Below are 15,749 nucleotides of genomic sequence, written 5' to 3' on the forward strand. Positions count from 1 at the left end.
TCCATTGATAGAGTAATTTGTAAATAAATTGTGATAAATCCCTACAATGGAAATTAGCTGAGGGAGAAGGATTCTGTGGTAATTACAGTCCAATAAGACACCCTTGACTATACTTTTTACACATTTTACTTAGAATATTCTTGAAAAGAAAATAAACTCTGGTATTTTAAAGATGTTTCATTGCCCCACTCCAACCATAACCCTTGTGGACATGTCAAATAGGCAGCTGAGTTTCACTGGACTAATGGTAAGCCCAACTATGCTCTATACACTGTCCCTACCTCTCATTCCACTTCAGTGTTCAGAAAGTAGAGAATCTGCAAAGTAGTTATGAGGAAGTCTGAAGAATTATTCCTCCCATTCCATAGCCAGATCTCCCATAGAGCTCAGAGTCCAAAGCTCATAGCTTGATATTTTATATTCAAAGAAGCATCAGGCAAAGAAAATATGGAGGTAGAGCAGAGTTTGCAAATTAAATAGCTAAATTTGAATTTCAGGTAAGCAACAAATACTTAGCAGGGTAAGTATATCCCAAATATTGCCCTAGATATACTAAAAATTATCATTTGCATATCTGAAATTCAAACCTAACTGGGTATCCTGTTTTTATTGTTAAATTGAGCAACCCCAGGGAGAGGGTAAACTGATTTTTTTTTTCACTCCTCTTATGGGATTCTTACAACAAGTGTTGATATTCTCACTATGGGTTATTTAAAGTTGTGCTGTTCAATTTCCAAATATTCATTTGTTTGAGATATCTTTTATTACTATTTTAATGAAGTATTAATGATCCTTCACTTTCCTTTCAAATTAAATAAACTAAAAGTAAAATATAAAAATATAAAGTAAAATATAAAATGAAATCAACAAATATGTAATGAATATCTGCTATTACAGAAGATGTAAAGTGGGACAGTAAAGAAATATATATGTTGGGAGTTTTGGATTCTGTAATGGCAAGATAACTTATATAGGTTTAAAGTTCACAAAGATACCAAAGGGGCACTGAAGAGCTCACAAGCAGACAGAGACTGAGGGTAGTCCCTTGAAAAGAGAGAACCATACTCATATTTATGGGCTTCCCCTCTATATGCATACTTCAGTAACCATGCATGGCAGAACCGGAACTCATGAAGAAAGCCACAGTCTTGATGTCTTGAGATATCAGAAGGCAGTTCAGGGCTACTGGAGCACTGAAAATTGAGGGGGAATGTCTTGAAAAGTAGGGAGTCACAGAAGGCAGAAACAAGCAGACAAAATTCCAAGGAAAACAATATTTTCCAGACAAAGGAGAAAAAAAACTGTGGGTTTAAGTTCTGCCAAGTTAGAGGGTCTTGGTAAACATTTTGAGCTTTCCACAGAGCTGTCCCATTAAAGTGTAAAACCAAGCCTCCAGTTCAAAGTGTCTGAGCAGTAATAAAATGGCACTTTTAAACTTATAAAAGAAAAAAAATTCATAGAATTCTATGTCTGAGATGGTGTAGGCTTGTAGACCCCTTGCAGGCCAGGGTCATTTGAGGACTGCACTGAGGTTAAGGTCGGCCAGGCAGGCCTAGGCCAGGAGGAGAAAATGTTCTCTTCCCCTTACCTCATGTTGCAAGTCCTAAATGCCTGGATCAGCAGGAAGTGGCTCTTGCCTCGCTTAAAGTGTGTCTTTCTAATCAGAAGTGTTCTTTCTAAAGACAAAGAACATGTTGTCTCCAAAGGAAGGATGGCTAAGAGAATTCTTTATTCTGCAAGCATAAACAGGATGTATTTTGTTCTTATTGCATTTCGTGTATATTTCACTTCACGGATGTTGGCTTGATACTTTAAGTATACATTGTTATGTTTATCTGATCTCTGCAAGTATATAGCTACGTGAGAAATAAACGGCAGTATGCAGTTGCAAGTGCTGCCTTTGCTCTGCATCCCCTGTGTCCTGGTGATTTCGTAGACCCTTACCCAGGGACCCCAACGCACTAGACGTTGACATATGTCCAGTGAAAATATCTTTCAAAGATCAGGGCAAAATAAAAACATTTTTACATAAGTAAAACTGAGAAAGTCTACCACCAATTATCAATTTTTCAGAAGGCATAAAAATCATAAATACATATGCACCTAATTACAGAGCTTTGAAAAGTCATAAAGCAAAAACAGACTGAAGGGAGGAATAAACAAATTCTCTATCACAGCTAGAGATTTTAACAGTTCTTTCTCAAAAGTAATTTAGTAATTGTTCAAAACTCAGTAAATATATAAAAGATTTTAACAAAACTAAAACCTAATTAGACTTAACTGACAATTACAGAGCATTATATTCAGTGGCTTCAAAATACTCATTTTTTTTTTTAAGTGCACACAAAATTTTCATCAATATGGACCATATGCTGGGCCATAAAACAAGTCTTATGTTTGAATAAATTGAAAATTGAAAAATTGAATTGAAAAATATTTGGAATCTTACAGAGCACATTATTTGAACACAAATTAAATTAAACATAGCATTGTAAAATATCTAGAGATCCGGGAAAGTAAATAGTTCACCACTAAGTAGACTTAGTTTAAATAAAAAATCACAAGGGAAATTGGAAAATATTCTAAACTAAATATTAATGAAAACACAAAATATCAAAATTTGTGAAATATAGCTAAAGCACAGCCTAGGAAAAATTTACACCTCAAAATACTTATAATAGAAAAAAAAAGTTTTAAAACCAATTAATTAAATTTGTAATTCAAATTATCCCTCTTCAGGAAGATGCAATATATAACTACAAGCAGGTACTATTTAAAGCCATTAGCATGATCAGAATTAAAACTGACAATATCAAATGTGGGTGAGAATGTGAAGCAACCAGTACTCTTATAATATTGCTGATAGAAATGTATAATACAACTACTTTTGAAAACTTGGCACTTTTTTTATAAAGATAAACACCTACCCACTTTGTGACCTTGCAAGTCTTTTGTTAGATATTTACTTAAGAAAAATATCATTACATTTTTACAAAAAGATATGTGTAAGATGTTAATAGCAACTCTATTTGTTATACCCAAAGTGGAAAAAAAAAACACAAGTGTTTATCAATATAGGATAATGGATAAACAAATCATAGTATACAATGGAATGCTACTCAACAATTTAAAAAAATGAACTACTAATACAACATAATAATATGGACAAATCTCAGAAGCATTGCATAGCAATGCCAATAATAATAACAATAAAGCTAGATAAATAAAGACTATGGTGATCAAAATCAGAAAATGGCTGACCATGGGAGACTGGGATTTACTGAAAGTGGGCAGGAGACAACTTTGTATTTTCATGAGAAGCTCTATCTTGATCAGAGTGATGCTACCAGTTCCAAGAAAACAAAATTGTAGTTGTAGATTTACCAACTGCAAACCATCCTTTGGAATTCTTGTAACTCAGAGCTTGTATCCCCTTTTCTGAATAGTCCATTCATTTAAGGCTCTACTTTGTCTTTTCTGTTCTTTCCATGTTTCATTTCCCATCTCTACCTCAACATACAACCAACAAAAGCTTCTAGATTCAGCCACAACCTGCTCTATCACTTCTCCAGAAATTTATTTTTGTTTAAGAGTGAGAAGAAAATGATAGAATAGTGCATAGTGACTAAGGGTATCTTTTGACTCTCTGTAGAGCTGTATAGTTCATGGGGCACCTGGGTGGTTCGGTCGTTAAGCATCTGCCTTTGGCTCAGGTCATGATCCCAGGGTCCTGGAATCGAAACCCGCATCAGGCTCTCTGCTCCACAAGAAGCCTGCTTCTCCCTCTCCCACTCCCCCTGCTTGTGTTCCCTCTCTCGCTGTTTCTCTATCAAATACATAAATAAAATCTTAAAAAAAAACTGTATAGGTCATTATTTTCATTATTATATTGTATAGTAGACAATAGAGAGAAGGGAAAAGAATAATAAAGGTAATAACATTAATGGTATATAACTTTCGTGGCACCTGGGTGGCTCTGTCAGTTGAGTCTGCCTTCAGCTCAGGTCATGATCCTGGGGTTCTGGGATCCAGCCCTGTGTGGGGCTCCCTACTCAGCCGGGAGTCTGATTTTCCCCATCCCTCTGCCCCTCCCCCCACGCAGGCACTCTCTCTCTCTCTCTCTCTCTCTCTCTCTCTCAAATAAATAAATAAAATCTTTAAAAAAAAATGATAGGTAACTTTTATTGAGTATTTAGTATGTGCCAAGTATTGTTTAAGCACTCTGCATTAATGCAATCAAATAATCCTCACGGCAGTCCTATGAAGTAGGTATGAACATCTTACCCGTATTAAAAATTATAAAATTAAGTTATAAAAAGAATAAGTTGCCCAAAGATACATAGCTAGTAAATGGGAAAGCTGGGGATTTATGACTTGACATCTAGCTTCAGAGCCTATGTCCCCCACAAAAGACTGATCCCATGTGACTATTTAAATTTGGATTAAGTTGATTAAATAAAATTAAAAATCAAATTTTAGTTACAATGGCCACATTTCAAGTACTCAGTAGACACATGTGACTAGTGATAGCCATGTTGGACAGTACAGATTTAGAATATTACCTAATATAAGTCCCCCTCCCAAACCAGAGCCTGATTTTCACATTGAGTATGTCTGATTTCATGGTGAAAGTAAGATCACATTAATGCATTAACTCAAAATTGACTATTCTTCTCTGCTCACTCAGGACTTCACCTCTTTGCTAAGTATCCCTCCACCCCATGCTTCTTGGAAGTGCCTTCCATGTGCAGCTGGTAGGTGGCCACCTTAAAATTGCCATTGCTCTTATGGGTGGCACCATTAATTCGCCAGATACTAACTCTTGAGAGGATCAGTGATGAATCAAACTTAGAGACAGAAATGCATTAGAAATCTATGGCTTGCTCATTGTTGTAACATATTCCATTCACGTCATCCTAAAACAATATTCTTAGATTGAACACATTTCAGAGTTAATATCTCTTCTACTTTTTAAAATCTCTCTTTGATTTTGTATTTCTCTCTCCTTCTGTTTTCCTCTTTTATCATGCACACACACACACGCACATGCACACATACACACCAGTGTGTATGCCAGCATGTAGTAAACCTATAATGATATGAAAGAAAAATGAACATGTCATTTTGAGAATCTCTACATCTGACCAGTAAGTTGAAGTCCCTAGGTCACAGGCATATATTGCCCCAACATCTCTTATGTGAATTCTTTCTCAGGAGGACCCTCAATTTTCATGGTCTAAGACTTTTATTGGATCTTTTCCACCAACTCACTGGATGTGCATTGACACAGCACTGGCTAGAGAATTAGGCTTATTGGGCTCATAATGATATAATTCCATCCAAATCGATTTGAAGAGAGCTTACTGTACTTCATTCTTAGCTAGGCTGATAGTACGTCTTTAAATGAGATTATCCTATGCATGTTCTATAGGTCTGATAGTCAATAGAAATAAACATTTATACTTCAGTGCCACCCGAATGGCAATCAAATTGGTTTTTGTTTGTTTTTATTTTGTACCTGTCTTTATTTATTCATTCCCCTTTCTTTTCAATTCCCCTTATTGTCAACTACAAGTCTTCTCTTCCTAGAGCTTGCTCTACTTTGGTTGGAGAAAGATTATGGCATCTATTTTTTTTCCTTTTTTTAAATTTAAATTTAATTTTTTTACAGAGAGAGCAGGGGTGAAGGGAAAGAGAGAGAGAGAATCCTAACCAGACTCCATGCTCAATGTGGAGCCCGATGCAGGGCTCAGAATATAAACACCCTGAAATCATGACTTAAGTGGAAATCAAGAGTTGGACACTTAACTGACTGAGCCACTAGTCACCTGTTTCTGATATCTCTTAAGAATACAGCTTACAATCTTTCTTCTTTTGGTCCCTCTAATAGCCCTGTGTTTCCAAAATTCAGTAAGCAGAATCCCACTGTAGAATGATACCCCTGCAGAATTTCCCTGGCCCCTTCAATTGCATTGGTGGACAGCAACCAGAGCTTATGGCCAATGATACTTTCTCAAGGAATGTTCAGGGAAGCAGCACAAACACCCAGGAAATAAAAAAAATAATAATATGGCTTTTTGTTCTTCACATATGTATCTGTGTGGTCTGGACAAATGTGAAAGACTCCAGGGAAAATCAGTGACTGATAAAAAAATAAAATAAAATAAGACTATCCCAGCTGGGCAAACCTGCATGGGCAGATGATGCATCTTGCAATTGTGTTGCCCATAGTTGACAAGGGTTAACTGGAATCCACAAGACTCATTAAAAAAGGCCAGTGTCCTGATAACTGTTTTGTAGCAAGCAACTGGGAGAAGAGGAAAAATGCATTTCATGATGAAGGTAAGGATATGTAGTTTGCAAAAATATTACCAGTGAGAAAACATGGAAAATGAGGATGACTTGACTTGATGAGGAAAAATCTAAGAAGCAATAAAAGAGATAAAATTAGGAATAGGGAATCCCTTGAGTCGGACTTTTGGGAATATTTTCTCCTTCCTTGCCTATAATCCTCACAGCAAAACCATTCCTAGAATAGGTAGATTTGTTCTCATTTTATAAAAGAGAAACTGAGATTCAGAAAAATTAAAGAACTTGGGCAATATTCTATGGCCAATGAGAAATGGGTCTAAAATAGGCACTCCACCTTTTGGACCCCAAAGCTCTCACTCTCTTCACTTTTCACTGCTGGAACTGTAGCAAATAGAAAAGGTTTGTGGAGGAACAGTGGAGTGGACATTATCAATTCTGCCATGTTTGAATAACAACTTCATTTGTGCACATTTTACAGTGGTTTTTAATTTCCTATGGTGATAGATATTTTTTGAGCACCCAAGAGACAAACCCATCTTCAGAGAAATGCACTTATGTGCGCACATTCTCAAATACTTCATATACAGTTTTGGAGGTTCGAACCTGCTCTAAAACCCATCCATTGACCATGTAGAAGGATATGATAACTACCTCCTTTCTTCTTCATAACTATTGCATTAGGTGTAGCTTCATTCTAAGCTGAGAAAACAGAGACTGAAATGTTAACTGACCTTCAAAAATACACAATTCTGACTTAGCTGGCAACTGAACCCATTCCTACCTCCTAACATTAAAACACTATGTCCTTTTCACTGTGCGCTGTTATAGTCACTAAGAGCAGGAGTGTTCAAATATTTCTAGCTTGGGGAAAATGTGTGTATGGAATGTGTAGCGTTTTATAAAAGAGCACAAAATATTGACTAAATGAGATGCTATCTTATCCTGGATTTGTAGATATAGAGATGTCAGGGGTTTGAGAAAGATATGAGAATGTTAAAATCAAAATATTATATAAATTAACTTTTTTTCCTATCGATAAAAGTCATTATTCAACTTTATTTTTTTTTAAGATTTTATTTATTTATTTGGCAGAGAGAGACACAGCGAAGAGGAAACACAGAAGGGGGAGGGAGAGAGGGAGAAGCAGGCTTCCCGCGGAGCAGGGAGCCCGATATGGGGCTCGATGCCAGGACTCCGGGATTATGACCTGAGCCGAAGGCAGACACTTAACGACTGAGCCACCCAGGTGCCCCCATTATTCAACTTTAAAAGGAGAAAAACCATCAATGGTTTATAAATATTAACTCCGACATTTGACACCTAGAGATCCACATGGCTTATCTTGGCCGGCTATACCTTCCATATTCATTTTCATTCCTAAAATATATATATTTTTAAGTCCTTCTGAAATTATTTAGACATATATGAATTTAAATTTAAATTTAAAAAAAGGAAAAAAAAATAGATGTTGTAATCTTTCTCCAACCAAAGTAGAACAAGATCTAGGAGCTCTGTCTCTCTCCATTTCTCTCTCTCTGTGTCTCCTCTTTCTCTCTTTCTCATTTATTTAGTTCTTGCACCCTTCAATATTAAATTGAAAACATGTAACTGCTGAGGGCAAAAACATTCTCCTTAATAATGACAATACCACTATCAAATGAATTGAACATTGGTAGATAATACTACTTAATATACAATCTATGTTACCATTTCACCGGTTGTCTCAATAACATCTTTATAGCAGTATTTATTAGGGAGGGATGTTTAAAATCCAATCAGGAATTTCACTTTGCATTTGCTCCTCAAAACTTTTAGCCTCCTTTAACATGTGACTATTATGACATTGACATTTGCAAATAGGTCAGTTTTTTTTCTTATTCCACATTTGTCTCATGATTAGATTCACCTTAACCTTTTGTGTTGCCATGTTATGTGCTTCCCATACCAGAACACACCAAAAGGCACACAACTTCAGCGTGAACAATTGTTAGTGATGTTAACTGTGTGCACTTGAATAAAATAGTATCCACTAGATATCTCCTTTGAAGAGATACCTCTTTCCCTTGTATTTAATACACAAAAATTGGGGTAATACTTTGAGACTCTGTGAAAATTATTTGGCCCTAAAATCATTTAGCATCAGTTGATAATATTTGCTTAAATCAATGATTATAATGGAGGTTTAAAATGGTGATTATAGATTCTTTCATTCCTTTTATATGAGTTAGCTAGCATTCTGTAAGGAATAACCCCTCAGTTGGGGCACTTGGGTGGCTCAGTCAGTTAAGCACCCAACTCTTGATTTAGGCTCAGGTTATGATCTTAGAGTAGTGAGACAGAGCCCCACATCTGGCTCCAGGCTCAGCAAGGAGTCTGCTTGAGATTTTCTCCCTCTGCCCTTCTGCTCTGCTAGAGCATGCTCTCTCTCTCTCAAATAAGTAGTTTTCTTTTTTAAAGAATAACCCCTCAGCATTTTTTTTCTTTTTCTTTTTAGAGGTAGTACTCTACAGACTCATATTTTTGTTTAATATTTTTATAATCCATTAATATTCAGTGTCCTTTTGTATTAAGTTGTCTGAGTTTTAATGATTCAGAGCCCTTGCAAGTGAATCTCATTTTGTCATTTTTTTTTTTTCATGCATCCTCATATTGGGAGCATTCTCTTACTTTTGGGCACAATGATATATTCCAAAGCCACTGTGCTTTTTCCCTGACCCAGACCTAGAATCAGCATTTTCTTCAAGGAGCCCAATTCTTGTTAGTTATTAGTGTTACTTAAACCAAGATCTGAGCACAAAGTGTGTCATTGCTACCAAAGCTTCTTCCAGAATCTTTTCAGTGACTTCCTAGTGACACTTCCAGTTCCAACTTTGCTCTGTCTTGGCATCTCCTTTCATCCACCAGGGGAACAGCAACATCTGTGTGTCTGTCTCTCAGTCTATCTTCTGTCTATCTATCTCTTTATCTACCTCTCTCTACTCCATCCTATAATCCACAAAAAGTGAATGTTTGAGAATCACTACATCATGACCACAGCTAATCTACTAAAATAAAATTCTCTATGGTTCTGCAATTATTTTGGGTCATTTCAATAAATCCCACCAATGGTGGGCAATAAGAATGCTCTGCTCAAATTTATCACCAATTAATTATTTTGACTGTGTACTAATGCTATCAATTTGATACACAGATATTTTTGCTTGTTTTTAATATTAGGAACTTCTTTACTCATCTTTTTACTTGAATTTTTAACAAAATAGTTTAACATTAATATGGTTCAAAAGTCAAAGCTATGAAAGTATACAACAAGAGAGAGGTCTATCTCTATTCCATCTACACTCACTTATCTCAGGGAACCATTTCAATATTTCCCATTTTATCCTTTCATATTTATTTTTGAAAAATTAAAAAAAGGTTTCCTTTCTTACACAGAATCTGCATATACACATATGTGTGTGTATTTTGCTTTTTAAATTTAACAGTACCTCTCTTAAATCACTACATATTAGCTTATAGGTATATTCCTCAGTCCTTGTTCTTTAAACAGTGCTATTGTGGGGTGTCTGGGTGGCTCTGTCAGTTAATACCTGACTCTTCATTTCAGGTCAGGTCCTGATCTCAGGGTCGTGGGATGGAGCCCAGTGTTGGGCTTCATCCTCAGAGGGGAGTCTGCTTGAGATTCTCTCTCTCCATCTCCCTCTGCCCCTCCCCCACCCCCTCTCAGAATAAATAAATAAATCTTCATTTTTATTTTTTTAAAGATTTTATTTATTTACAAAATAGAGAGAGAGAAAGAGATGGTGTGCACATAGGGAGTATGAGAGGGAGAAGCAGACTCCCCACTGAGCAGAGAGTCAGATGTGGGACCCTATCCCAGGACCCTGAGATCAGGATCTGAGCTGAAAGCAGACACTTAACTGACTGAGCCACCCAGGTGCCCCAGAAATAAATCTTTCAACATTGCCAATGTGCCATTGTTTTTTAACCACTTTCCTACTAGTGGGAATTTTTGTTTTTCATAATATTTTACTATTTGACATACACCACAATGAATACATTTGTGCATATGATGTTTCATATTTTATTTATTTTTTATCATTCTTTTTTTATTTTATTATGTTATGTTAATTACCATACATTACATCATTAGTTTTTGATGTAATGTTCCAGGATTCATTGTTTGTGTGTAACACTCAGTGCTCCATTCAATACATGCCCTCTTTAATACCCATCACCAGGCTAACCCATCCCCCCAACCCCTTCCCCTCTAGAACCCTCAGTTTGTTTCTCAGAGTCCATAGTCTCTCATGGTTCGTCTCCCCCTCCGATTTCCCCCCTTTCATTTTTCCCTTCCTACTATCTTCTTTTTTTTTTTTTTAAAGATTTTATTTATTTATTTGAGAGAGAGAGAATGAGAGAGAGCACATGAGAGGCGGGAGGGTCAGAGGGAGAAGCAGACTCCCTGCCGAGCAGGGAGCCCGATGCGGGACTCGATCCAGGGACTCCAGGATCATGACCTGAGCCGAAGGCAGTCGCTTAACCAACTGAGCCACCCAGGCGCCCCCTACTATCTTCTTTTTTTTAACATATAATATATTATTTGTTTCAGAGGTACAGGTCTGTGATTCAACAGTCTTACACAATTCACAGCGCTCATCATAGCACATACCTTCCTCAATGTCTATTTTAGGAGGTGTATTTTCAAGGTAAATTCCTAGAAACGGCAGTGCCTGGGCCAAAGGATCAATGCCTTTGCACTATTTTTAGATACTGCCAAATCCTCTTCCTTAGGATGGTTTTGCCTTGCATCCACATCAGCAGTGTAGAATGATATCTACACCAAATCTCAAACAGAGTGTGTTGTTTGTGTTGTCAAGACTTTGAGTATTTGCCATCTAATGGGTAAGAGGTGGTATCTCAGTGAAGCATAATTTGCATGTGCATATGTGAGTGAAGCCGAACACTTTCCAATATTTAAAACATTTGTATATCTTTTCCTGTAGATTGACTATTTATGCTTTTCCCCATTTTCTTTGTATAGTTTTTTTTTTTTTTTTTTTAATCTATTTTGCTATTTGCTATTCTAACAGCTCTTTATGTATTTGGGAGCTAACTTTTTACATTTTATCTGAGTTGAAAACATTTTCTCCCTGTATGTCACTTGTCTTTTTGACTTTGCTTATGTTTACACACACATACAAAAACTTTTCTACATGATCAAGTTTTTAAAAGCTAATTTACAGGATTCCAAACCATTAATAGCAGGCAAGTAATCTAAGTGGATCCCTAAATCCAAGGCATTGAGCTTCCAACCAGAGAACCATAGAAATAGAAGAAGCAGACATTCAGGTTCAATGAGTGGGGGCTTGGAGCAAGTGTCCGTCCCATGCTTAAGGACAGAAGGATGAAGAAGCTTGTGCAAATGTGGTCTTTAGTATGTTAGAAAAGTCTTAACCAAAGGTAGAACTCTGTGCATGAAAACAGGCTGTGGGTGATAATAATGGAAATTAGATCATTAAGATGGAAAACAGATCTGTGCACATCTTAAAATCAAGGGCCCAGGCATTCATCTTTGTAGTGCCTACATATCTAGCACTTGGAAAGTACTCCGTAAATATTTTTAGAAGAGAACGAATTGAACCTAAAGTGGAACAAGGAAAACCCCAGCGATGGAGTAAAAAATATTAACAGTACTAATTTAGATACATCCTTGTGTATGTACTTTTATGTAAATTGGTTTGCTTGAACGTTCAATACAAATTTCATTTAAAAAAAATCAGGGTACCTGGGTGGCTCAGTTGGTTAAGCGACTGCCTTCGGCTCAGGTCGTGATCCTGGAGTCCCTGGATCGAGTTCCGCATCGGGCTCTCTGCTCAGCAGGGAGTCTGCTTCTCCCTCTGACCCTCCCCCCTCTCATGTGCTTGCTCTCTCTCATTCTCTCTCTCTCAAATAAATAAATAAAATCTTTTTAAAAAAAATCAATCACCATGTTAACTCAAACTGGCTATGCAGACAATAAGGCTTTGTTCTTTTAACAATAAAATATCTCTCAAATATATCAGGGCATGGTAGTTGGAGAAAGCACTGAACATTTTAAATACGTACAAGAGTCTATCAATACATATTCTTGGATTACTAAACCGATTATCTGATCACCTAGATGTTGAGCTCTTGCTTATATCCTCCTATCATTCTCTTAAAAATCAGGCCAATTTCCTGAAGACAGACAATAGGCAAACCCACTTTAGGGACACATAGAGTCTTATGGGTAATAGACGACCAGTGCTTAAAAGGGAGCATTTCACAGGTATCCTTTTTCCTTCTATAGCCAAATGCTCGGCTTTTGAAACAAGAAGAGAAACTTTTGTTCAGTTGTTACTGAGTTTCCTTTTGGTCAAGTGTATGCATTCTTGCACAGCTGGCCCCAAGACCACTTCAAGATACAATCAGCACAAATACAAATATTTGCCAGCCCAGCTCATAAGCTAGAGAAAAACAGAGAACACCTCCCTGTCAGACCATTGCTTCTGTTCCTTCTTTGGCTTGATTTCTTCCTAATAGACAGAATTCACTGCTGTGCCCACCTGGTTCTTGTGTCCTTTTAACACGCATCACAGAGAGTAAATGTGTGATTAACCAATGCTGACAGCCTTCAACAAAGCGCATCAGATAATTCATTGTTCTTTTGTGGGTATCAAAGAATCAGCCCCATGCTGCTGACTCAAAATATCACCCTCCAAGAAAAGGGAGTGGAGGGAGGGAGGAAATCTCCATCCTGTTTATGTTAGCAAGCCCTGTCAATCCAAATGTCCCCATCTACAAACTCCTAACTTTGCAGACTAGATTCCATTTCACCAGACCTCACTGCTCAAGTGCTAAAATAGAGGGAGAGATAATAAATGTGGGACATTCATCATTTGGAAACCCTTCTATTAGCATTGACTGTGCTGTGAGAGAAACAAGCTTCATCTCATATTTTATTTTTTTCCATGATGAAGTAGAGATTCAAAAATGCAATTGCATTTTAAAGGAGTTGATTGATTTGATATCTGTTATTTTCATCAAGGTGGGACGATGTTTTATTTAGTGCTGGCACCCCTAGGATCTAGTAAGGATAGGCACATGCTTCCAGGTTCATGCTCATCAGGATCTACTAAGTGGATCTCAGAGTGTTGGTCCTGCATTCCCAGCATCATGGCACCACTAGCAACGCAGATTCCTAAGCCCCTTCTAGACGTGCTGGATTGTGTTTGAAAAAGTCCTCTGGAAGATGCTGGTGCATGCTCCAGTGTGAGAATCACTGGTTTACTAAAAGGAAAAGAATGCAGGGAGGAAAGGGAGTGGATGAATGTCTGTCAAGTTCAATTTTGAGGTGCACCAGCTTTTCTGGGAAGCTCTCTCTAACTCCCCCTGCCTGCTACCAGCATCCTTGTTATCTGACTATATCTTTACCTTAACCACAGTGTATCTACTCCTTGTTTACATGTCCTGGCTTCCATAACAGGACATCTTAACAACTCTATTAATTTTTATAGTCTCAACACTAGTATAGCTCACAAAGGACAATGGGCATGTGCATTTGTTGAATGAATGGATGATGAATGAATGAGTCTACACAATGTTCCTTTCTCAGTATGAATGCCCAAGTCATAGCCCTTGTTTTTTGGTGTAGGAGTGTGTATGTGAATGAGAAAAGGCAGAAAGAGAAAGGTCCTTTTAGAGTTACCACATAGAAAATATAATAATGTGTCAGTACAAATGTTTGAAACGTGTTTGTTTTTTTTTCTCTCAAATGGTCATCTATGAAATAAATAGAATCAGGGGGACACATTCTTCCTTCAAATGTGTACAATGGTACAATAAGCCTATTGACAACTAAGTGTTTATAATGTACCCTTTTATTTTATTGGTTATTGGTTTTCTGTGTCTACCATAAGAAAATACTACAAACTGGGTCATATAAACAAATGAATTTATTGTCTCACAGCTCTGGAGGTAGGAAGTCTGACATTTAGGTGTTGTTCTGAGGCTGGGAGGGAAGGACCTGCTCCAGACCTCTCTCTTTGACTTGTAAGTGGTTGTCTTCGTGTTCACATGGCATTCTCCCTGTATGTGTGTCTATGTTCAAATTTCCCCTTTTAAAAGGACCCCAGTCATATTGGATTAGGGTGCCTCTTCTTTCAACTTGATTACCTCTGTAAACACCTTAACTCCACATAAGTTCATATTCTGAGAATCCAAAGATAGGACATTAACATATGAATTTTGGGGGGACACAGTTGAACCAGTAACATACCCCAACCTCTTGCTCTTGAAGTGTCCATGGCCTGAGAAGGAGCAAATAACAAGACTCAAAGTCTGCTTTGTGTAGGAAAATGCAATGATTTGCATGAGTATTTCCTCCCTGACAAAAAGCATCAAACCCCATGCCATTCACAAGTGGCTGGTGTTTGGTGATCTAGAACCACTGTGCCTCACCTACTTTACACCCTGCTGTCCTCTCTTCTCCTGACCCCCTGGGCTTCCAACCTTACTGCCCAGATGCCTCGCCTTCAATGTCCTCTTGGCCCACAGGCCACATTTCTCCATTATGCATCAGCTTTCTTGTTAGTTCTGCTCTTTTGCTCCTCCCTGTCAGACCTCAGGGTCCCCTCCCTCATATGGTCTGGCCACCTTCCAGCAGGCAGCCTGGGGAGGGACAGTATGGTGCTGAGGTCATGGCTTCCTGGGTGAAATTCAGGGCCTGGCACATCCTAGTGGTGAGGTCTTAGCCAATTTGCTATAATATTAGTGCCTCAATTTCCTTGTCTGTAAAATGCAGATGTCAATAGGACCAGCCTGGTGGAGTTCCTGGGAGGATTAAATGTTTGCTGACAGTGCCTGGCATATGGTGAACTCCACAGAAGCATTTGTTATTGTTTCTCTGCTTGTTTATCTGTCCATGCTGGACCTGATGATATGCCATTTCACCCAGCCTAAAGCACTTCTTTTTCACATTTTAGAACTTCTGAAATGCAGACTCTTATTACACTGAGATGTGCATTATGATGAAGGTATTTTTATTTCCCTACTGAAAACTTTCTATTAATTCAAGGGTGCATCTTAAAATCAATGTCATTTTAGAATTGAAGAAATGTTGTAAGTCTTGATATTTAATGAGAGCCTATTACGCACCAGATTGCAGCCACATCTTCATACATCTTAAAACAGTTCTGCAAGGGAGGTTTCACTATCTCCACCTTGTAGGTGGGAGCAGAGATTGGTGTCACAGACTCCGAAACCGAAGGCCACGTAGTCAATCAGATGGCAAAGCCAAGATCTGCAACCAGGTCTGTCCAATGCTTGGACCCTTACTCCATATACAATGCTGAGAGGATAGCATGTTTGTGCTTTTGCTTATTTTTGTTTGTTTGTTTGTTTTGTGGTGTTGTGTGGGA

The sequence above is a fragment of the Mirounga leonina genome, unplaced genomic scaffold (genome assembly GCF_011800145.1).
Source record: "Mirounga leonina isolate KUSES-001 unplaced genomic scaffold, KU_Mleo_1.0 Mir_151, whole genome shotgun sequence".
NCBI classification, from domain to species: Eukaryota; Metazoa; Chordata; class Mammalia; order Carnivora; family Phocidae; genus Mirounga; species Mirounga leonina.